This window comes from Mustela erminea, chromosome 4 (assembly GCF_009829155.1).
Source record: "Mustela erminea isolate mMusErm1 chromosome 4, mMusErm1.Pri, whole genome shotgun sequence".
In the NCBI taxonomy this organism is placed as follows: domain Eukaryota; kingdom Metazoa; phylum Chordata; class Mammalia; order Carnivora; family Mustelidae; genus Mustela; species Mustela erminea.
Window position 1 is genome coordinate 150,076,874 of NC_045617.1, and position 23,270 is coordinate 150,100,143.

Sequence of the window (23,270 nt, forward strand, 5' to 3'; positions counted from 1 at the left end):
GCGCGCTCCTCACTCGGGCAGTCCCCTCCGAAAGCCGTTCCCGGTCCGACGGGAGCGCTCTCCTCCACCGCCCCCCTCCGTCCGCCCGAACAGACGCGCCGCCGGTCGGGGTCAGCGGGGGCACTCACCGTCGCGCCGTCCGTCCCGCCGGGTCCCGCGACGTCCGCCGCGCCGCCGCCTCCGCGGAAGGACCCGAGGCCGGACCCGAGGCCGGACCCGAGGCCGGACCCGAGGCCGGCCCCGCACAGGCCTGGTCCCGGTATCCTTCCGCAGGACCCCCGCGGGCCTTTCCGAGGCTCAAAGGCAGAGAAGTCCGGGGAGAGGAGGAATTCGAAGACGCAGGGAAACGTCCCGGTGCTGAGACTTGTCCCCGGTGGGATGGAAATGCTTTCCCGAGAATTAGGAGAGGACCTTGGAGCAAGCTGAGGAGCAGGAAGATCCCTGAAGCACAGAGCACGAAGCCCAGGGTCCAAAATCAGTCTCAAGGCAGCCTTTCGTTTGTTTTCCAGAAATACGAACCAAGGATTCCTAACTCTCCTTTTCCAACGGGTCTCTCTGGGCCCTCAGAAAGTCACAAGACCGTCTTCTCTTTGATGACCACGTGAAATTCCAGCTTCCGGAGGCAAGCTCTCTGCAGAGTTCCGCTCGGGGTGACCGAGCTGGCCAGACGTTGTCACCGTCCTCAGGAAGATGCTTCATTGATGTTCAGATTCATTCTGTCCGGACAGTGCCAGAACAGGGATCGGAGCGGACTCTTCCCCTTTTCCTTGAGTAGCTGAAGATTTTCTGTCTTCTCTTTCCGTCTGGCCCTAGATTTCCAGAGACAACTTTCTGAGTGTTGTCTTTTCTTTGTGCCCACTCCTCTGCATTTGCCCACAGGTCTCTGGTACCGAGGAGCAGTGGAACCTGCGGTGATGCTGTGGAAAACCCATGCCACCACGGAGACTGGCCAGACAAGGACAGATCTGCAGGTCCGAGCTCAGGGCCACTTGACCCCTGTGGCCATGTGGGGCCAAAGGTGAGGTTTTGGTGCTCTAGGTATAGTAGCTGTTTCCCTTCCCTGGAAAGGGTGCCCAGCATCTGGATTCCCCTGGAGACCACAGCAGCCAGACTCCCACTGTGCTCTCCAGACTTTCTTCCGTGGTTCTGCCCCACTGCTGTACTTGAGGCCATGGAGAGGCTTCATATTTAATCCAGTGAGAATAAGAAGAGGAAGACGAAAAGGACACTCTGGTGCTCCTGGAAGGGAAAACTATCAAGCACAACCTTTTGTTCTCTGCCTAGAGTTACCAGAAGGAAAATTCGAGAGAACAGCTAATTCACCCAAAAAGGAATTTAAAAGCAGTGTTTACTTGGCATCTGCCCTGAAATAGCCACAGATTCCTAAAAGCAGTTCTCAGCCTGGAGAGTCTAAAAGCAACACCCCGGACGCGGGTGCCTTGGGTGGTCACAGCACAGGCTGTATAAATGGCATACTGCGTGGAGCCTGGAGACTTTGTTCCATTTTCCTGCGTGAATGGCCGATCCCACCCTTTCTGGCCCAATTACCTTTGAGGAGGGAGCTCTTCTGTGTGCACACATGACTCAAGCCTTGCTCTGTCTCTTGAAACTCAGCATTTACAGTCTCTGCACCGTTGACAGACAAACGGGCATCCAAAAGGAAATGAAAATAGAACTCGTTTCGATAGATCCACCAAGCCTAGACTCATCTTTAGAAAAAAGCAGTCCTATAGTGTTCTGGCTCCTTCTGTGTAAGACAGTGTTTGTTTTAGGAAACACAAGAAACTCACACATCTGTCTACCCTTACCCTTCCTCCTACCCCCACAACCAACCATACACACACACACACACACACACACACATACACAGCCCCTTTGGGTTGCATCTCTCTCTGGGATCTCTGGTCTGGCGATAACTCATGGATTCCACTTTACGACTTTCCTTAGAATTCCAAAAACAAGTGTTAAAAATGATTGCAGAAGACAGCTGAGGTGATGCAGACTTCCTTTAACACTTCATGATGTGGACAGTCAGAGAACTGCAAAATGGGGTAGAAGGCAGGAATCTTTTATAGGAGAAAGAATTAAAAAAAAAAGAATAAAGAACAAGGAAGTGACAAACAGAAGATTTCTGATTCAGTCTTGTTCGGGGCAGGGAGGCCCCAGTTGGCCAGGCGTTTGGGGGATGGGCGGATATTTTGCAGGTCTGGCCAAGCTGGTCATCCGCAGGGACGTGGAAACCTAACTCTAGGTTTGCTGACGTGGCACCCGCCCCCACCCCCCAGAAGCTGCTCCGTCTTGGCCCTGGAAAATATTTCAAACACAAGAAACTAGAATTCAGTGCACAGAAGTCAGACGTGTGGGAAGGAAAGAACTGTGCTCCTCGCTCGCCGGTAACACCCTCGCGATCTTATTTCAGTGGCGTGTGTGCACAGATTTGGATGCTTTCTATCACGTGGCATGTGGAACTCTCCAGTGAGACCCAATTTGCCATCTACAAGAACAACTGTTCTCCCCAAATCCGGCGTCGAGCAAAATGCCTTTAATACCTTACGCCTAATTTCCCAAAACAAGCTTTTCCTGAGGTCTGAGAGCGTCCAACCTCAAAGCTTCCAATTGTCTTTTCAACGTTCGCGCTGGCAGTGTCCATGTCCCGAAGCGCCGCTGTTTGGGGTGGAACAGTCGCTGATGTGCACAGTCGCTCCGGGGAAGGCTTAGGACCCCCCTGCTCCCCGCCCCGGCACCCCAGCTGCGCGCCGGCGGTGATTGGCGGTGGTTGCGCGCACAGGGGACGCGCGCGGGGCGAGCGGAGAGGGGACCAGACCCCCAGGCCTTGGGGGAGCAGCTGTCCTCCTCCAGCCAGACACCCAGGTCGGATGAGCACAGCTGACCGCTCAGAGAGCTGACACGGAGGGAGGGCGTCGATTTCTGTTTCCCTCCAGTCTGTCCGGTTTCTGTCCCGCCCTGTCTGGTTAGACCCAATAACACCCGCTTAGAACGTGCGGGCTGGAGTGGCTTCGGAAGGAGGAACTTCCTGGGGGCTTGGTCCCTTCTTTCGAGCCTCCTCCCCTTTGTCTTCCTTGTGCAGCTGCGGAAGCCGGAGCCGTAAAGCGCAGGGGAGAAACGCGAAAACAATAAAAGTAATCCCGTAGGTTTTCTAATCCTGGAGAAAATGGACCGTGGAGGTGCCGGGGATTGAACCCGGGGCCTCGTACATGCGAAGCACGCGCTCTCCCACTGAGCTACACCCCCCCGCTTCCCTGGGTCTCTCCTGTTTGGTAAAATATTATTTGTTTTCCCATTTTTCAAACTATTAGAATTGGTCTGCAGAATGTCTACCGGGTGAAATTCCTACACTGGGTAGTAAGTACAGGCTTCGCAGGGTAACCAGATTGTAAACCGAATCTCAGCCTCCGCACTCGGGTGACCTGCTCCAGGGCCCGCTCACCGGCGGAGTGCTGAGGGACAGCTACTTGCCTCCACCAGGAAAGTTCAAGAACGTCTCCTGCACAGACCACAGCGGTAACGGTTCAGCTCCACGCGCCTCTGGACCCCAGACAGCCAGCCGGGCCTCAGGGGGACCAGTCACTAAACTTGGCACCTGCTGGCTCTGGCGTCCCCCTCTCAGCGCTGGGCCTCAGTCCGCTTCCACTCTCCCTCTCTGTCCCTCTCTGGACGATTATGTCCACAAAGGGTTTTACAAACAAGACTCTCTGGAAGTGACTCCTCCCCTTCCCCCGCCCGGCCGACAGACCGGAGGAATGAACGGGCACGGGCGAGGGGGCAGGTACAGGGCAGCGAGCAAAGCTGGGGGACCCAGCGAGGCCGGCAAACTCCCTTCGCTCTGAACCCACTGACACAGCGAGAAGCCACGATCAATGCGTGTATTTGCAAGAATGAAGTGGAAGAGCCTGGCCGCCTCCACGTGGTGTCGTCGGTGGCTGGAAAACTCGGGGAGTCCTGGACACCTCAAAACAAGCAGGAATGGCTGGTCTAGGAAAGACAGAGGAAAGGCCATTTGTTCTGGAAAGCTGGCTTTCAGCTTAGCGCGTCCATCAAACATCTCACTGACTTCAAGACCTAAGGCTCTTCATCTAAGAGTCTCCCATAATACTGACGAACGTGTTTCTGGCGGGTGTTCATTTGGAGACTAAAAAACGTTGAGCGTTTGCTAGTGAGGGCAGGGAAGACGGAAGGCGGCCAGCTCTGATTCTCCTCCCTGGGTCCTCTGGCAGATTTACTGGGGACCGTGATCGCAGAGGAGGTCTGCCATCAGCTGACACGCCGTGGGAAGAATTCCTTGTTGGCACGTGTGAACCTTCCAAACTGGGGATCTGGGGCTGGTGGACCTTTTAGTCTACAGCTTTCCTGAGTGGTTTCCACCACACCTGGGACTTCCGACACTAATCGTTTCCCCAGCATCCGGGGCGGGAAGCACTGCATTCCTGCGGGCTTGGTCTCTTTCCCTTGCTTCCTCACTCGGAAGTCGGTATTGACATCCTGCCGCAGCTGGCGATTATTCTGGCTTACTGAAGTGTCTGTCTGTCTGTCTCTCCCTCTCCGTGTGTGTGTGTGTGTGTGTGTGTGTGTGTGCATAAGGACAGTGAGGGCAGAGGAAAATCAATGGTTTTCTGCTCCTCAGCCTTCACGCAGGTTCTACTAAGGAAACAAAAAAGAACATCTAACAGACATTGCACAACGGCCCTGCTTTTCTTTCCTCTGCCCTTTCTTTTCTTCCTTTTTAAAAAAGATACTATTTTTAAGTAATGTGTCCCCCCATGGGGCTGGAACACACAACTCCAAGAGCAGGACCTGCACAGTCCACAGACAGAGCCAGCCAGCTGCCCCTCCTCTCTCCTTCCCGTTCCTGTCCCTTGGTGAACTGTGACGCCGAGGAAAGCAGCAGGAGCTGACTCATGGGGCCATAACACGCTCATTGGTCTCCTTCCCCGAGATCCTACGTGAGCACGACCTTTCGTTCTCTCACTCCTTCTTGTCTTCCTTGTGCTGATGAAACTTAGATACAGCTTGGAATGGGAGGGAGAAAGGCTGTCCTGAAGGAATCCAGGCCTAAACGGGGTCTCCCTGCACACCTGCATAGACCCTAGAATACAGGAAATCCCAACAAGAGAGGCTTGAGCTGCTTTCTGCACTGTTACAGGATCAAGCAGTCGGTAGAACAAGGATTACTGCATTTAACGTCCTGATTCCACAAAATCCTAGCCCAAAACTTTTTTTATGTCATAAGAAGGGTATCTGAATGCTAGACCAGAGAGCGTTTCTGCCACTAAGAGCCCCCCAGTCTGCTCACCAGAAGTCTACCAGAGCACGGGCTCCAGTTCTGCACCACGGAGCATCCCAGCTGGGAAGTGCACATCTGACTCCAATTTCCTTTTCGCGCAACTTCTGTGTGACTACAAGGCAAGGAAGACCCTGTTAAAATTAAGTACAAAACCCAGACCACACCGGAAAATTGCCTGAGCAGACAAAACAATCTCAGCCGCATAAGCCAAACTAAATCTAGCTTATCTCACAGACACAAAGGAAACTTAGGTTACTTTATGTAAACGCCTCTGATAAAAGAAACAAGCCATCTTCCTAAAACCGGTGTAAAACAACCACTCTTAAGCAATCCCTTGCCATCCTGAACCCCCCACTGCAAGAACCATGACCATAAGAACCAGACAGGTTCCTCCTTTTCACATTATAAGCCAATCCCATGATGTCATGCCCTGAGCTTCACATCGGCTTTAAATGTGAAAGCTCCCAGTTCATGAGCCGTTATTATATACACAATAAATGCTGACTAGCTACTCTTTTATTGATTACGTGGTTTTAATTTTGCTATTCTGATTTTCGATAACCCATAAGATCATGCAGATATATAGAAGGTTCACAGCGCGTCACCTCGGGGAACTTCAGTCCACCTGGGAGAAAAAGGAAAGAAGTGGAATAAAGTAATAATGTTGGTGAGAAAGAACACACGGTCAGGTCGGTGACACGGTGCTGGTCTCGAAATTTAGGCTAAGGGAGGGAGGATTCGACAGAAGAGGAGTGAACTGATCGCAAAGCTTGGTCATGCATGAAGAATGGGGTGTTTTACCATCACTGCTCTGGTAATCCCCGGTGTAGCCCCAGCTAGCGGATGCTTCGGCTCTGGGCTCCGAAAACCGCTTACAGAGAAGAGGGAAGAGAAAAGGAAGGAAAAGCTACAGTTCATTACAGAGCTTTGTTCGGACAGAATCCTCCCCTAAAGAAAGCAAGCTCAAAGAGGCAATACGTGAGCTGGGACACTAGGTTTTGTAAAGCCTTCGCAAAGTTCTAAGATCTTATAAAACCTCTGTAGGCCTAGAGAAGTCCTCAACTGCATCACGTAAGATGCTAAGAATAGCTCTGAGTTTGGCCAACGTTTTGTGGGACCCACAACTCCCACAGGAACCTTGTTATTGTTGTTGTTTTTAAGGTTTATTTTGAGAAGAAAGGGAGTGGCGAAGTGGGGATTGAGGGAGGGACAGAGACTGCAGGAGACTCGCTACTGAGTGCCGAGCCCAACATGGGGGGGTTGCTCAAGACAGGGCTCCCAGCGGGGGCCCCCAACCCCTGACCTTGAGATCATGACCTGAGCTGAAATCTGGAGAAGAATCAGTCAATAATTTCTATGAATTTAAAGTCTCCCAGGTGGTTCTGTTAATCAACCAGTCTGAGAGCCACTAGCCTGGAAAAACCAAGCACCCCGAGACTGCAGTGATTTATCGGCAGGATTTCACCCAAAAGGAGATATCTCTACAGGTGGTCCACTGTATCCTTCTCCCCATCATCTGAACACACACACACACACAATGGACAAGGTCCCCCTTCTTGAGAAAGAGAAGGCCCCGAAGACCTTTGTCCCACAGGAAGATCAGACGTGCCTGGTCCGCAGCTGCCCCGGCGGCTCTCTGTGCTGCTAGTGCACAAGGCGAACACGTGCGGGGGTGTCTGGGGCGCCCTGTTAACAGGCAGCTACCACACGAACGCGGGAAGCCAACTCTTCTGAAACCCTGTGTGTAGTTATGTGGGGAGCAGTGTTGCGTACTTGATTCCAGCTTGACCATCTCGGGTATAGTGGGAGCAAAGTCGGTGTGGAAACCTGGAATAAGGAGAAAGTACGAGGCAAAACTCCACTCGGTTAGATGTCCACGATGTCCTTGCCTATGGAGCGGCAGAGCCCAGTCGGTGATGGTTTCATGTCCCAGCGTGAGTTCAGAACTCCAGCTGCTGTTAAAGCCAGGCTTCCCTTTCCCCTACTATTTCTCGTTCTTAGTCAGAGGCTAATCAAGCCGGGCTTTCTCTTACAGGTGCGCCTCCTCCCGCACAGTTTCCCAGTTTGTCATCTGGCCCCTGAAACCAAGACTCTTGCGGGAGCGAGACCAGAGACACAGCGAGCGAGAGAATCCTTGGTGGAACACGGGCAGCCCAGCGAGTCTTGTATCCAGCCTCCACTGCAGGCGGGAAGGCAACTTCAGGGACCCTTGGGAGGCTGAGGGCGGTGAACACATGAAAACGGAAAAACAGATTTGAGGATACAAGAAAAATGCAAACTGAGGATTTCTTCTGAATTTTTGTTGTTTTTAGGTCAATTTACTTGAGAAAGAGAAGGCCCCGAAAATTCCTGCCACCATTATGTGGTTTTAGGCTCTGTGTTAGTATTGAGACATGAATTAACAATGAAGGTTAATACAGTAACAATAAAACATCTCATTCCCAGCCAGAAGATTAAGAGCTCACAATTGAACACCCTAAAACCTCCTTATCTTCTGATATCAATGGGCAATTTTTAAATTTTATTTATTTATTTGACAGACGGAGATCACAAGTAGGCAGAGAGGCAGGCAGAGAGAGAGGAGGAAGCAGGCTCCCTGCTGAGCAGAGAGCCCGATGCGGGACTCGATCCCAGGACCCTGAGATCATGACCTGAGCCGAAGGCAGAGGCTTAACCCTCTGAGCTACCCAAGTGCCCCTAATGGGCAATTTTGAGCCTTTCCCACTACCCATTCTCCAAGCCTGTCCTCTTCATAGCCTCATGAAAATGCAAAACTGAGGATAATGCTTCCTGACTCAGAGTCTGGAGCTTTCTGAAACCTCCCTACATTGTTTCTTAGATGTCATAGACTAAAACGAAAGGAAGCTTCATGGTTCTTGCTGGTAATGCCCACCTCGGTCACGAATAATGACGACTGGACTTGGGGTAGAGAAAAAGTCTGCAACGAAGGTCGCACAGACTAAAACAGAGACTAACAGCAAGGACAGAAAGGGACTTCAGAAGTGGGCAGCATATGTCTTTGCATGGGCTTCTTTTTTTCCTTTTCTCATTTTCATCTTCCTTTCTCTTCAATAATTGCAAAATGGTAGCTCGGGTGAAAAAGCTGATTAATCCAGTGGCTACTTGTGGCTCATTTCTCTCTTAGGCGGTCCCAGTCACCCTGGGTAGGGCAATCCACTGTTGTCAAGGAGCAGGAAATAGCACGAGGAAAGGAGGTGAAGCGAGACAATTCCGCATCTCCAGAGTCATGGGAAGACCAAGGAACCCAGCCGTCTTGCACAGCCTCCAGCACCACAATAACGTCCGTTGCTAGCACCGTCGTAATCAAGAATGCCATAGACCACTGCGCCCCTTAACTGATTAACTAGACCCCGCGGGCCAGGCAGAAACCTCGGGGTCAGCTTCTGGACCAGAGTCCGCCTTCTCCCCTGGGGCCAGCCTCCTGAATAAAGGTCATATCTCTTTCCAGTCACAACTCCTCTGTTGAGGAGACCTTTCAGAGACCGGCAGCTGCACTTGGTTTTCAGCCATGCTCTCCCGGAAACTTCCCTGTACTTTAATCTCTGTGACCCTCCCACACTGACGCTGAAGGGGGGTTTGTTTGGGTTTTGTTCTGTTTTGGTATCATTACGTTTTGATGAAGGTCAGCCCTGTTTCTTAAATAATGTTGCAGCTTATTTGACACCTCACATGCCTCTTTAAATCGTATTTAACTTGCCCTGTTACTCAAATCCCAAGACAGAGAAAGAACTGCAAGGAACACATCTCACGCTGTAGGGTAGCTGCGCTGGGTGGATGGTGCCCTCCCTCCAAATGTATGAGCTTCCTGGAACCTCAGGATGTCACTTGATTTGGAAATAGGGTCTTTGCAGATGTCATCCAGCGCAGATGAGGCCCTGAGGGCAGGTCCTAATGCCGGCTGACTGGCGTCCTTGCGGGGAGAGGGAATCTGGGCAGACACACACAGGGAGACGGCGCGCGAACACAGCAGCAGGGTTTGGAGTCGCGCAGCTGCAAACCCAGGAAGCTGGGAGAGGCGGGCGTCCCGCTCTCACAGAGCCTGAGTCTGCCCGGACCGGCCTCTCCAGCGCCCCGCCCGACCCGCGTTCCACATCCCCGTCCCACCATCAAGCCCTGCGGCCGGCGGGTTCTTACCTGGCCGGGGGAGTCAGACCTTCCCTGCCGAGAGTTTGGTTGCCGAGCGGGTCGTTATCCTTCTCATTGACTTTCATGGCAAACCCGAGACTGTGAAAGGCGTCCCCCCCACCCCCGGGAATCTCCGTGGCTTCCGCGCGTATTTCTTTGTAACCCCCTCGCGCGGGGATGCAACGTCTCTTCTCTGGGGGGTTTCCCAACAGCAGAGTTGCACCGGGCGGACCCTGACCCTTTCGCTCCGATCTCGTGCACCTGGAGACGATCCCCGCAACCAGCAGGGTGGGGCCCGCAGGCACCTCAGCGGAGGGGGTGTAGCTCAGTGGTAGAGCGCGTGCTTAGCATGCACGAGGCCCCGGGTTCAATCCCCGGCACCTCCAGTTGGGGGGCCCCTGGGGGCTTCTCTATTTTTACGGGAACTCGGTGGCTTGGACTCCTTTCGCCCTGGCAGGACCCGGCTGTCTGGGCGCAAGCGAGTCGGGAGGAGATCTGAATGCCTCGGGGACTATCGCTGCGGGGTTGGAGGAACCGAGGCCCTGGGAATTGCAATGAATGAGCGTTAAGTTTGCAGGAACAGGAAAGACAAAGAGCAATGGAAAGACAAAAAAGACTGAGAAGCCCTCGGACAAAATCCGCTGGACTTCTTCCTTTTTCTGCACGCCATTCTGTCAACAGAGAAGGAAACTTGCAGTTTCTTTCCCTAGTCTCTGCTCTGCCCTGTCCGCCCACACATGCCCGGCACGAAAAGAGAACACCGTGTTGAAGCAACCACGTCGGGAAGAGCCGAGGCCACAGAACCCACAGGGAGCCCCGGACTCGCGTGGAGGAGCCGGGGATCGAACCCGGGGCCCCGTGCATGCTAAGCACGCGCTCTACCACTGAGCTACACCCCCTCCCGCGCACGGCCTGCGGGGCCCCACCCTGCTGGCTGCCGCGAGCGTCCGCAGGTGCGGGACTCGGCGGAGGGGCCAGGGTCCGCTCGGCGCGACGCTCCTGCTTCGGCAACGCGCCCGGGAAGACACGGGCGTTCCGAGCTGCCGCCGCGGCGCTCCCTGCTCGCCGCCCGCCGCCTGCCCCCCTAGGGCGGTCTCAGGACCGAGTGTCCTCCTGGTCCTCCGCGTCCTTCTCCGATCTGCGGCGCGCTTAGAAATCTGTGAGAGGCGGCGCCGGGCGTGCAAAGACCCGCACCTGCACCGGACCAAGAGGAAAAGGGGGGGGCGCTGAAGGGGGAGGGAGGGAGGCGGACACCACCCGCGGTGCCCAGGACGTCCCGGTCCAGGTGCGGAGAGGAGGCCGCGGTGAACTACTCCACAGCACCCGTGTGAAATGGCAAGGAGGGCGTCAGCCCCTCCTCTCCGAAACCGCTGCGCCCCACGTCCTTGGAGAGGGCGTCCTCACCGTCCCGCGCGCGCTCCTCGGGTCCTGAGAGCCGGAGGCGGGGAGGGGATTAGGAAACAAGCTCCTGTGGACAGTGCACCTCTTCCAGAGGCGCCCCTGTCTTTGGTTAATGTTAATCCTCAGTGCCTCCAAGATTTGTCTAGTGGTTCGTGTGTCCTAAGCTAACCTTCACCTGTAGAGCACTTGCTTATCTTCTGGCAGGGAGAGACGGTCCAGGCTCCTCTTGTGATTTCCCTGCCCAACCCGGGGGACCGCAAGTTCTTCCTGCAGCCTTGGTTCCTTGTGGGGATCGGTATTAGGAAATTAAGGAGGGGACTAGCTGTCCCACACTGTTTCCACGCTGCTCCAGCAGACAGAGCTGGGACCAGGATCTTCTCTTAAAACTTTGTGTGGCCCCGGCTTCAGGGTGGGCTGACCGGCATGAATCGGTCTCCGGCAGGTGCCTTTCTGCCCAGCGTCATTGCCTTTCTCTTCATGCGGCTGGGAAGAGAATGCATTCTAGGGCCTTCCTGAATAAGGGAGCTGTATATAAAGAGTCTTTTTGTTAGCAGCTTCAGGTCCTCGGGACTCTGGGGGAGGTAGAGGACTGTGATTAAAACACTTCTAAAAAAAGAAAAAAACAGAAAACTAGAGACAGCGCGTTGGGGGTGTAGCTCAGTGGTAGAGCGCGTGCTTAGCATGCACGAGGCCCTGGGTTCAATCCCCAGCACCTCCATTTCCCGGTTTCCGAGGCATCTCCTGGTGCAGGCACACCTTTTGATCTTCGAGTAAAAAAAACTCCAGGTTTCTGTCTGCAGTGCTCCTGTTGTTGGGAGGGACATGCTCTCTCTGTGAACTCCCTAGATAAACGTTTTGGAATACAAAGTGGTAGTTGATGCTCATTTGCTCAAAGTCGGTGTTTTTATTTTCCATCCACCCGCAGCAACCGCTGCTGTGTTCTATAAAGTCTCACACTCCACAAAAACTGCGCTGTGGGGGAAAATGTGTGTTAGGAGAGCCAGAACCTCTCTGACCTGGAAGGGCAGCTCCTGACACAGTCGACCCACACCCACCTCACCCTCCGGGCACCCCAAACTCGCATCTGGAACCAGGTCAAGAGGGTCTCTCCTGGAGGTGAAGGAAAGTTTAAAATTAAAGGCCTAGGAAATCTGAAAAAGTCAGCCTGCTCGAGTGCTTCCTGGAAAGACGGTTTCTCCTCTGGAACGGAGAACACAGGATTGCCCAGCAAGGAGCAGTGGCACTAGCGGGCTGCATAATTTGCTGGTCCTGAGCCCTGCGAACCGCGCAGGTGACCGTCCCCTCGTGACAGGTCTCGAGACAGGTGTGACAGGTCGGGGACAGTCCATCCCGGGCAAAGAAGCAGGCCGCCCTCTGTTCCCTCGCCATCTCCGGGAAGACGGAGAGGTGCTCATGGACGTGGGTGTGAGCTGAGAAGGCAGACGCTGCTCCCTGCCACACAGCCCTGTTTGGATTCCAAAATTAAAGAAGTGACCAGAGTGCAGGGAAAGTTCCCCATCCCACTGACCCTGAGCCCAGATTCTGGTGTTGTTGTCAAAACACTGCCTCTTGGAAAGGCCAGAAAAGATGCAGAGCAGGTGTTCTAGGAACTTAGGGGAGCATCAAAGAACGAAGATGCACCTTGTCCCCGACGTGGACAATCGCTTTGTGCTTGTGGGACAATCCTACCTTCTTCCCCAGGGAGTTTTAAATCCACAGTCCCCATAAAAATGATAACTTTGATGAGTCCTCGTGAATTTGATCATGCCACCCAGTTCGTCAGGTAAAACAGTTTTGATGGCTGACCTAAACCAGAAGAAAATATTGCACAGGGAGGCCTGAGGGCAAAGCAAGAGATCTGAGCGAAGGAGAATGGCTATTGTCGCTCACAAAAGAGGTGACTTGTCTGGTTTGTGTTAATTCAGTGTTTGTGGCAAATAATGCGCCCCTTTCAGGAAACCAGACCGCCGCGTTAATCAAGAGGCTCTGTGAAGGCTTTGCTTCAGGAGTTTCGGAACCGTGCTTCTCTCCCACCCCGTAAATGTGGGCGACGTTGCAAGTCATGCCCAATCACTGGTTGTCCCAGGAATTAACTTACAAACTCTAGGGGGTGCGCTCCTCCCAAAGTAAATGTTCGTTTCCAAGCAGTTCCGTGCCTCTGGGTTTCACGCAGCGACTGGCCCAGGAAGACACACCTTCCACTCTCCCCTCTCCCCTGGTGATTCCACCAAACATGTTCCAAGAAGATCACACTCTTTCATTTTCCTCCAAATATCTTCACTCCTTAATTAAATTCTGTACGTTTTGTAAATACGTAGTTATTCATAAGAGAGAAACGTTTTTATGTCACACCTGTAAACAGTGTGGGTTTTTCGATTTGTTAGGAGTGTTAGGAGGAATCCTAAAGAAAATTCTACATCACTTAATGTCTGTACCTATTGCAGAGTCCCGAGAAGATAATTTCCTGAGGGTAGTGATTCCTCAACTTAGTAAGATAATGTTCTTGAAATCCACACTACACCTGGGTTGTAGGAAAGACGGTTTTCTCTTCTAACGGGGATGTCGGTTGGTCAGTTACCACGTGTAGGTTCTTCCAGGAGCATCGTTCCTCAGACCTTCACGTCTTCCCAGTATCCCACGCCTGGCTCTCTCCCCCATCTTGTCCTCTCTTTTGGCATTTTCTCCACCTTCATGGCAGAAGTCAGCCTCCGGCTCAGGCTTCTCCAACCCAGACGCTTGAACGTGTACTACACACGTAACCATAATCGCGGGAGTACCTCAAAACCAACTGGTCCTTCAGACTTTGTAATCTATCCCCCTTTCGGATAAAGAGCTCGGTACCCAAACTGCACCATCCAAACGGGGCTATCACACATCCATCAACTGCGCTAGCTGATCTGTTTGTGAGTCCATTTAAAAATGTTTTTAAAAGATTTTATTTATTTAACAGAGAGAGATGACAAGTAGGCACAGAGAGAGAAAGAGAGAGGAGAGAGAGAGAGAGAGAGAGAGGAGGAAGCAGGCTCCCTGCCGAGCAAGGAGCCCAATGTGGGACTCCATCCCAGGACGCTGGGATCATGACCTGAGCCGAAGGCAGCTGCTCAACCCACTGAGCCACCCAGGCGTCCCCAGTGTTTAACATTCTTAAATGAGGGCGCCTGGGTGGCTCAGTGGGTTGGGCCTCTGCCTTCGGCTCAGGTCATGATCTCAGAGTTCTGGGATCGAGTCCCGCATCAGGCTCTCTGCTTGGCAGGGAGCCTGCTTCCTCCTCTCTCTCTCTCTCTCTCTCTCCTCTCTCTTTCTCTCTCTGTGCCTACTTGTCATCTCTCTCTGTTAAATAAATAAAATCTTAAAAAAAAATTCTTAAATGAAGGGTAAGTCCACTACCGAGATTAGAATACTAAAAACTGAAAGCAGACAAAAACTAAGGTCATAAAAATTCAGCTATGAAAACCCAGCTTCATCAATAACTTCTTTCTTGGTATCCTTTGGTATGGATACTAAATCACTTTGTTTTATTTTATTTTGCCATATGTTCATTCACCACTTCTAGGACATCTTTGATGCAACCTTTGGCTAATGTCTTGGCAATCACAGTTTTTAATAAAGTACGATTTTTTAACAGCCTGCATCACTAAATGTTATTATGTAAAATATTGTAAAACAATGTTATTATGTAAAATTATTATGTAAAATGTAAAAACTATGTAAAATTTTAAAAGTTATGTAAAATAAAATATTATGGGGGTGCCTGGGTGGCTCATTGGGTTAAGCCTCTGCCTTCAGCTCAGGTCATGATTTCAGGGTCCTGGGATCAAGCCCTGCATCAGGCTCTCTGCTCAGCAGGGAGCCTGCTTCCCCCCCACCCCCCACTTGAGATCTCTGTCAAATAAATAAAGAAAATCTTTTTAAAAGTAATAATAAATAAAATATTATGTAAATAGTAAATATCTGATCTTAGATTCAATCTTCCTTTCAAAATATTCCATTAGTTTTGAATATATTTCATGTTTTGGTGTTAACGTAACTTATTTTAATGACTTTGTTGCTTGATTAGCCAACGCTTTTCTGCAAATACCCCCGAGTGCACTTCAATGAATGCACATCAATGAAGACTGGAAAGCCCAATTTAACCTATGAAAGACCACATTTCCACCTAAAACCAGCAGGCCCAATTTTGGTCTTCATTTTTTGCAATCATTTCTATTCTCATCATATTGAGATACTACTGCTTTTTGACCAAAAAAAAAAAAAAAAAAAGTCAAAAAGAATTTAGTTTAGCCTTCAATAAACTAGGTTGAAAAATAAATTACATAGGGGTGCCTGGATGTCTCAGTCAGTTAAGCATCTAATTTCCACTCAGGTCATGATGCTGGGGTCCTGAGATCCAGCCCTGAGTTCGGCTCCCTGCTGAGTGGGGAGCTGCTTCTCCCTCTCTCTCTGGGGTCCCCCTGCTTGTGCTCTCTTCCTCCCTCTCTCTCTCAAGCAAAATAAATAAAATCCTTAATAAATACATTCTTTAATAAATAAATGATGTAAGTTTTTGAATTTTCTTTTTTAAAATCTAAATTCAGGGCGTCTGGGTGGCTCAGCAGGTTAAAGCCTCTGTCTTCAGCTCCGGTCACGATCCCAGGATCCTGGGATCAAGCCCCACATTGGGCTCTCTGCTCAGCAGGGAGCCTGCTCCCTCCCCCATCCCTGCCTGCTTGTCTGTCTGGCAAATAAATAAAATCTTTTTAAAAAATAAAATCTAAATTCAATTAACATATAATGTATGATCAGTCTCAGAGGTAGAGTTCTGTGATTCATCAGTTGCATGTAACACCCGGTGCTCATTACATAAAGTGCCCTCCCTAATGTCCATCACCCGGTTACCCCGTCCCAACAACCACCTCCCCTCCGGCAACCCTCAGTTTGTTTCCTGAGATTAAAAGTCTCTTACTGTTTGTCTCCCTCTGTGGTTTTGTCTTGTTTTATTTTTTCCTCTCTTCCCCTATGATCCTCTGTTTTGTTTCTTAAATTCCACGTATGAGTGAAACCGTACAATAATTGTCTTTCTCTGATGGACTTATTTCGCTCAGCATAATGCCCTCTAGTTCCATCCACATCGTTGCAGTTGGCAAGATTTCATTTTCTGATGGCTGCCTAGTATTCCATTGTAAATACACACCACATCTTCTTTATCCATTCATCTGTTGATCTAGGTTCTTTCCATAGTTTGGCTATTGTGGACATTGCTGCTATAAACATTCGGGTGCACGTGCCCCTTTGGATCCCTACATTTGTATCTTTAGGGTAAATACCCAGTAGTGAGATTGCTGGGTCATAGGGCAGCTCTATTTTCAACTTCTTGAAGAACCTCCATGCTGTTTTCCAGAGTGGCTGCACCAGCTTGCATTCCCACCAACAGTGTAGGAGGGTTCCCCTTTCTCCGCATCCTCGCCAGCATCTGTCGTTTCCTGACTTATTTTAGCCATTCTGACTGGGGTGAGGTGGGATCTCATTGTGGTTTTGATTTGTATTTCCCTGATGCCGAGTGATGTGGAGCACTTTTTCATGTGTCTGTTGGCCATCTGGATGTCTTCTTTGCAGAAATGTCTGTTTGTGTCCTCTGCCCATTTCCTGATTGGATTATTTGTTCATTGGGTGTTGAATTTGGTAAGTTCTATACCCAAAATGGGTACTAGGGCTTTATCTGATATGTCATTCGCAATTATCGTCTCCCAATCTGTAGGTTCTCTTTTGGTTTTGTTGACTGTTTCCTTTGCTGTGCAAAAGCTTTTTATCTTGATGAAGTCCCAAAAGTTCATTTTTGCTTTTGTTTCCCTTGCTTTTAGAGACATGTCTTGCAAGAAGTTGCTACAGCTGATGTGGAAGAGGTTGTTGCCTGTGTTCTCTAGGATTTGGATGGATTCCTGTCTCACATTGAGGTCTTTCATCCAGTTTGAGTTTATCCTTGTGTATGGACTCAGTGAATGGTCCAGTTTCATTTTTCTGCATGTGGCTGTACAATGTTCCCAGCACCATTTATTGAAGAGACGGTCTTTTTTCCATTGGTTAGTCTTTCCTGCTTTGATAAATGACATAATTCTAAAATTCTAATTTAGCTACCAATGTTAAACTGTAAATTTGTAAAATGGACTTAATTAAAAGCATTTAAGTATAACAAGACACAAAAAGACATGGGACACTGGGTGGCTCAGTCATTAAGCGACTGCCATTGGCTCAGGTCGTGATCCCAGAACCCCACATCGGGCTCCCTGCTGTGCTCCCTCTCTCGCTGTGTCTCTCTGTGTCAAATAAACAAATAAAGTCTTTTTTAAAAAAAGATACAAAAAGCACACTTGTAACTTCTTAGGTCTTCATATGCTTTTGGGTTAGTTGACAAATTAACCCTAAAATACCACCTGCCATAAAATGGTCCCATTAGATAAGACAAGGGAAGGGAAGGAAACCAAAATTTGCCACCCAAAATATCGCATTCTGACATAAAAATTACTTTGAACAGAAAGCAGTTAAGAAGTAGCAAACACAAGAAAAGGTCTGTCTATCTCCCATTTCTGACTCAAGTCAGGACATAAATTCTCCTCTTACAGGAGACTGAGACTCATCAGCCCAGAGAGGCCCCAGAGGAATCTGCAAACAAACCTTCCTCCATTACTTTCCTCCGGTGGATCTACCTTCCCAGTTCTCTACCCTTAGAGCCTCAAACGGCTTCCCTCTGGCCTGTCATTTCTCTGCAAATGTACTGTTCTTTGTAGGAGATGCTGAGACGACCAAGCCGCCGCTTTCAGTCAGTGTTCCCCTAGGTCAATCCTGGGGGATACTCACCGCACACAGTCTGCCCTTCTGTTAGAGTCCCGGCTGCAAACCGAGCTGCGCCTCCCTCCGCCGGCCTGCGGCTCTGCATGCGCTCTCCTCCTCTCCTCGCTGCGCCGGCGGCCCGACAGCCACACACGGCGGGACGCTCCCGCTCCCCGGGTCGTGCACTTGGGGCTCAAAGCTAGTAAGAGAGTCTGCATTTGTCAAGCCCTTTTCTCCACTTTTATACTCATTCCACGGAGACCAGCAGCAAATACGGAAGTCAGCTGGGACAGTATTTTTCTGAACTCTCGGATCATCAGAGAGCACAGCTCGGTGGTCGGTGGTCGGGAGCAGGACGGGAAGAGCCCCCGCCTGGCCCCGCCATCCCTGCCCTTCCCTTCAGTCTCTCAAACCAGCTCAGACAAACCTTTCTCACTTCCCCCTCTCCCTATCAGTTTACTCACTTTCCCCTGCTCCTATCAAAGCTAGATCCATGCCCTCCGTGGACTGCCTCTGCCCCGGACCCATTTCAACGCCACGGGCCCCATCATTACCGGCGAGGCCCGTCCTCCGAGGAACATCTGAGTGAAGGAAACGGAACAGGGAGCTCTGGTTCGTGCAGGGTCTCCTGAACCCGAGGCCACAGGCACGGCAGCGTTAGATCACGCCTGAGGACACTCGTCCACTGGCGATATACGGAGGCCACGAAAGGAAAAGAGCAGGGGGAGGAAGAAACAGGAAGAGTCTCAGTCCGTCGTCTCTGAAACCGGTTTGCTTTTGCAACTGCACCGGCTCAGTGCCACAGCTGCAGACCGAGAAGCAAACCCGCCTGGTGTCGGTCCCCACCCTACCCCCCACCCCACCCCCACCCCCGTCCAGTCACCAGACAGAGTGAGACATGCACGGGCTCTTCCTGAGCAAGGTGACCGGGTGCCCCACAGGAAAGAACTAATCACTCCTTCTATCGACTCGGTGCTTCCCAGGTTGAGAAACGGGCAGTGAACCCACAACAGGTCCCCCAGCCTCACCCGATGCGGGAAAGGTACTCAGCATTCCTCATAAAGAACTGCCATCCCTCCATGACAGGCCACATCCTCCCCACCAGCTCCTGCACGGCGTAAGGAATGCAGGGATTTCATGGCTTCAAGTCGGCCCTGGCACCCCGTCGGACGCAGGCTCCCCGGCTGCATGAAACTGTGCTGTCACAGCAGCTCTGATCACAGAGAGCACTGGAGGACACACGTAAAGGCTTTGGAGTCCAGCGAAGGTTAGCAGGGCCACCGACCAAGAGCATGATGTTCCCGAGGCCATCAGTTCCACAGCAGGACTGAGGCCCATTTCCTCCCTCTGATTCCTGCACCCCTGAGTCCTGATGACAGAGTTACAGCGCCATAAACCGGTCCCTGGTTCAGAGCAGTTCCCACCTCTCCGATGTCTTACCCTCGCTCGCGGGGAGGCTGTCTGTGCACTGGTACCACACCCTGTGTTTGAAAGGTTGTTCCCGCGTCCCGTCCGGCCAGTTGCTCGCTTATGAGTGATGGCAACATGGCAAGACCAGCAAACTCCGGAATATTAGTGCACTGCCACACTTCCTTTGCTGTAAAATGGTTTTATTATCTCAGAAGCAATGCCGTGGGATGCCGTGGAACAGAAGACATTCTGTAAACTCGTGGGTGGTGGTTTTGAGGGAGCATCGCAAGGGGTAGAGGCAAATCGATACCAGGGCAAGTATCTATTTGGGTGAAAATACACACGGTCTGACCCTCTGAAATGGTCGTGGCCAAACGTCGTGAACCTGACGCGGGGGTGTCGCCGGCTCCCTGTGGAATGATGGCATATGCAGACTCGGGGTTTGTGACAGTTGCACGGAATGCTGGACAGAATGTTGTCGTGGGCTCCAGAAATCTGCCATCTCGCATCTCACAAGCTTTTAGAGAATGTGTACACGTGTTCAGAATGTGTTTCCCCCACAGCTCTGGTGCTTTCCGACTTGGGACTTGGTCTTCCCGGCCTGAGAATCCGGCGAGGTGGCCAGTTCCAATTCTGGACCATCCTCGAGGATGGCCGTGTTGCGTTGTTGACTGGAGACCTTCCACAGAGACAGCTGCTCAGATTTCCGATTTCTGCCCCGTGACGAGTGCTGCTCAGCATGGCCCGCGTTACGGCTCGGATTAGGCAAGACCGAGCCACGCCTGGAAGCCCGACGCTAATTGTAACTTGGCGACTTGTGCTCTCCCACAGCCAGCAACAAGCTAGAAACTAGTTTTTAAAGAGCATAATAATTTGCAGAGGACGCCATAGTTCGCCCCCGAATCCCAAGGGTCTGTCTTGTGATTCACTTACAGAAGAATGCTAGAACTCCAAATACTTCCTGGCCCTGCTGACCAAAGACAAGCCCTGTGTGATGCCTGTGTGGCTCTGCTACCACGACTGCCGGAGCAAAACACCAGACATTCCACGGCTTAACCAACAGAAGTCATTTTCTCACAGTTCTACAGGCTCCAAGTCCAAGATCAGGATGTCAGCAGGTCTGGTTTCTCCAGGCCTCTCTCCTTGAGGCAACCTTGCTGTGCCGTCAAGTCTCTCCTCGGTGGGCACGTTGTCTGTGCCCTTGCCTCCCTTCCTACAGGGATGAAGCCCTTGCAGGAGTCACCCTGGATTCGGGCCCACCCATATGACCTCATTTTTACCTTAATCATCTCTTTAAAGGTCCCATCTCTAAATACAGTCCCAGGCTGAGATCCTGTGGGTTGGGACCTCAATATACAATTTTGGAGAGACAGAATTCAGCCCCAAACAGTGCCCAGTTTCTAGCTGTATAAAGAGCGAACTATGTTTTACAGCAAAAGCTGTGCCTGAAGCAGCAGCGACCCACCGATTTGTCCCAGTGATGGAACTGTCGCTGGGACGGCAGCCGGAACCAAAATCCCTGCTTCCTTAAATTCACAATGACTCTCTGCCACGCTCCGTGACGCTCTGTCTTCTGCACAGACCGGCAGGCAAGCTGAGTGGACATGTGGTAAGAACCACGTCCCTGTCCAGCTTTCATGTCTTTGCTGATGGCACTTGTCTTGAGAATTCTTCCAGAACCGCAATGTCCTTTGTATCTATTATTTTGGCACCTAGAGGACTCATGGCTTCCAGCTGGCCTTTCCCCACTTCATACCTCGCGTGCAGGAATCCAGTCCAGGCCTCCTTGAATGAAGAGGAGCCTGGCTCCATGTGAGAAGGGAACTTGGTACACAATGAAAAACGTATACGGCGAACACTTCTGCTCCAGCCTTCCCCAAAGAAAGTCCACTCACCAAGGCAACTGCTGGAGACAGAATGTGTGGAGAATACTGAACACGACTCTGAGCTGACATTAATCCTGGAACACAGGATGCCACTGTGGTCTCCCGGTCGGAGAGGTGGTTTATACACGTTGTGTGACGGATAGAATCAGGCTTACCTTACTGCACATCTATTTGAATCCCTGAATCTGCCCCATAGGTACTTCCCAGGACCCAGGACCCCCGGTTGGAATAGATACACCCAGCCCCTCCCACATCCCATCACCACAAGGGGATTCAGGGAGTCATTTTTACCATAGCACCTACATCGGCCACTCCTGCACAGCAGAGCATGGCCACTGCAGGGACTTTTTGGGAAGAGGCTGTTCTCTCCTCACCAACACAAGGACTCCAAGAAGATAGTCCACTGGAGCAGGAGTTTCAGCGAACTTTTTCAGTAAATGGCCAAAAAGTAAATATTTTAGAATTTGCAGGTCACATGGCAAAATCAAGGATATAGGTACTTCTATGAAACAGAGAAAAAATTTCCACTTTTAAAAATGAAATTAAAGTATAAATAGTTGAGTCCAATTATTATTACGACTAATAATTAGAAGAATGGAAATATCTTTGGGGATAACATTTGCTCAGTTGGGGTTCAAAGTTACTGTTCCCCCTCATCAAAATTTCTCGGCATTTTTGGAGATAATGGGACAAAGGAACAAAAAGACGAGAAAAATGACGAACCTCAAGAAGTCTTTCCTTTGGTTTCCTTCGTTCTCCGAGCGGTGCGTGGGTCCGCTCACAGGATGCGGAGGAGAGAAAGGCTGCGGGGCTGGACCTCACCGCCGCGCCCCCCGCCCCCCTCCTCCGCCTGCGCGCGGCCCAGACGCTGGCACCGCCGCCCTCCCTCGCCCCCTGCTCCACCTGCCACCCCCCGGCGCCGGGAACTGGACCGACCTGCGCCCACGGGGCCTCCGAGCCTGTCCGGGTCGGCACACATACCGCCCAGCCGGACGGTCACACTTAGGGCATCCAGAACTCCGCGCGAAGGCTGAACCCGGTCCGCGGAGTGCAGGGGTGGGGGAGAGGCAGGGAGAGGGCGTGCGGGGGCGGCCGGAATAGCTCAGTTGGGAGAGCGTCAGACTGAAGATCTGAAGGTCCCTGGTTCGATCCCGGGTGCCGGCAGGCGGGCGTTTTGGCCCCGGGTGATTGCGGCTCCCGGGAGCCCGGGGCCGGTAACAAGGTCCATGGACGCAGCCATCCTACAGCGCTGACTGCACGGCCCCTGACCGAGGGACTGGCGGTGGCTGCCCTCTTTTGTTCCTCCCCCGTGTCGTGTAAGCCCCGGGGGGAAGGAAAGCAGCAGACGCTCCGGGCGGACACGCACCGGACCCTGATGACGTTGGGGACCCGTCGCTGTCGCCGCAGCAAGTGGCGCGCGCGAGGCGGTGCGGAGGGAGCGCCACAGGCCGTGTCCGAGCAGCGCGGGGCTGCAGCCCGCAAACAGCGGGGCAAAGTGCGCCGGGTGTGAGTGCGGCCCAAGCTGGCGACAGTGACTACTCCAAAACTGTAAAAACCGTGTAAAATTGTGTAAAAACAGAGCCTATTGTGAGAGGCGGAATTTATGAAATTCGGACTTCACTGTGCAACTATTAAGTCTTGTTGGCCCGCGGGCATGTCCCTTCGTTTACAGTCCTGGGCGCAACCACCCGGGCAGCGGCCAAAACGCCCGCCTGCCGGCACCCGGGATTGAACCAGGGACCTTCAGATCTTCAGTCTGACGCTCTCCCAACTGAGCTATTCCGGCCGCCCCCGCACGCCCTCTCCCTGCCTCTCCCCCACCCCTGCACTCCGCGGACCGGGTTCAGCCTTCGCGCGGGGTTCTGGATGCCCTAAGTGTGACCGTCCGGCTGGGCGGTATGTGTGCCGACCCGGACAGGCTCGGAGGCCCCGTGGGCGCAGGTCGGTCCAGTTCCCGGCGCCGGGGGGGGGTGCAGGTGGAGCAGGGGGCGAGGGAGGGCGGCGGTGCCAGCGTCTGGGCCGCGCGCAGGCGGAGGAGGGGGGCGGGGGGCGCGGCGGTGAGGTCCAGCCCCGCAGCCTTTCTCTCCTCCGCATCCTGTGAGCGGACCCACGCACCGCTCGGAGAACGAAGGAAACCAAAGGAAAGACTTCTTGAGGTTCGTCCTTTTCCTCTTCTTTTCGTCTCATTATCTCCCAAAATGCCGAGAAACGGAATCCAAGGACGGCGCACATTCGCCGCAGGAAAACAATCTACATGAACACGGCCAGGCGAGTCACTCGTCACCCAACCCGCCGGAGAGCAGCTGCCCCCGGAGTGAGAA

General features: G+C 52.1%; 6 non-coding genes across 6 annotated transcripts; 3 read left to right on the top strand and 3 right to left on the bottom strand.

The window, feature by feature from the left end:
• Nucleotides 1–3,180: 3,180 nt before the first annotated feature.
• Nucleotides 3,181–3,252, bottom strand: TRNAA-CGC. Its single transcript has one exon. It is a non-coding gene; the product is annotated as a tRNA-Ala (tRNA).
• A 6,510-nt stretch (nt 3,253–9,762) lies between these two features.
• TRNAA-AGC lies at nt 9,763–9,834 on the top strand. The gene has a single exon. It is a non-coding gene; the product is annotated as a tRNA-Ala (tRNA).
• A 441-nt stretch (nt 9,835–10,275) lies between these two features.
• Nucleotides 10,276–10,347, bottom strand: TRNAA-AGC. Its single transcript has one exon. It is a non-coding gene; the product is annotated as a tRNA-Ala (tRNA).
• Nucleotides 10,348–11,495: 1,148 nt separating this feature from the next.
• On the top strand, nt 11,496–11,567 carry TRNAA-AGC. Its single transcript has one exon. It is a non-coding gene; the product is annotated as a tRNA-Ala (tRNA).
• Nucleotides 11,568–22,040: 10,473 nt separating this feature from the next.
• Nucleotides 22,041–22,113, top strand: TRNAF-GAA. Its single transcript has one exon. It is a non-coding gene; the product is annotated as a tRNA-Phe (tRNA).
• A 549-nt stretch (nt 22,114–22,662) lies between these two features.
• On the bottom strand, nt 22,663–22,735 carry TRNAF-GAA. Its single transcript has one exon. It is a non-coding gene; the product is annotated as a tRNA-Phe (tRNA).
• Nucleotides 22,736–23,270: the final 535 nt, after the last annotated feature.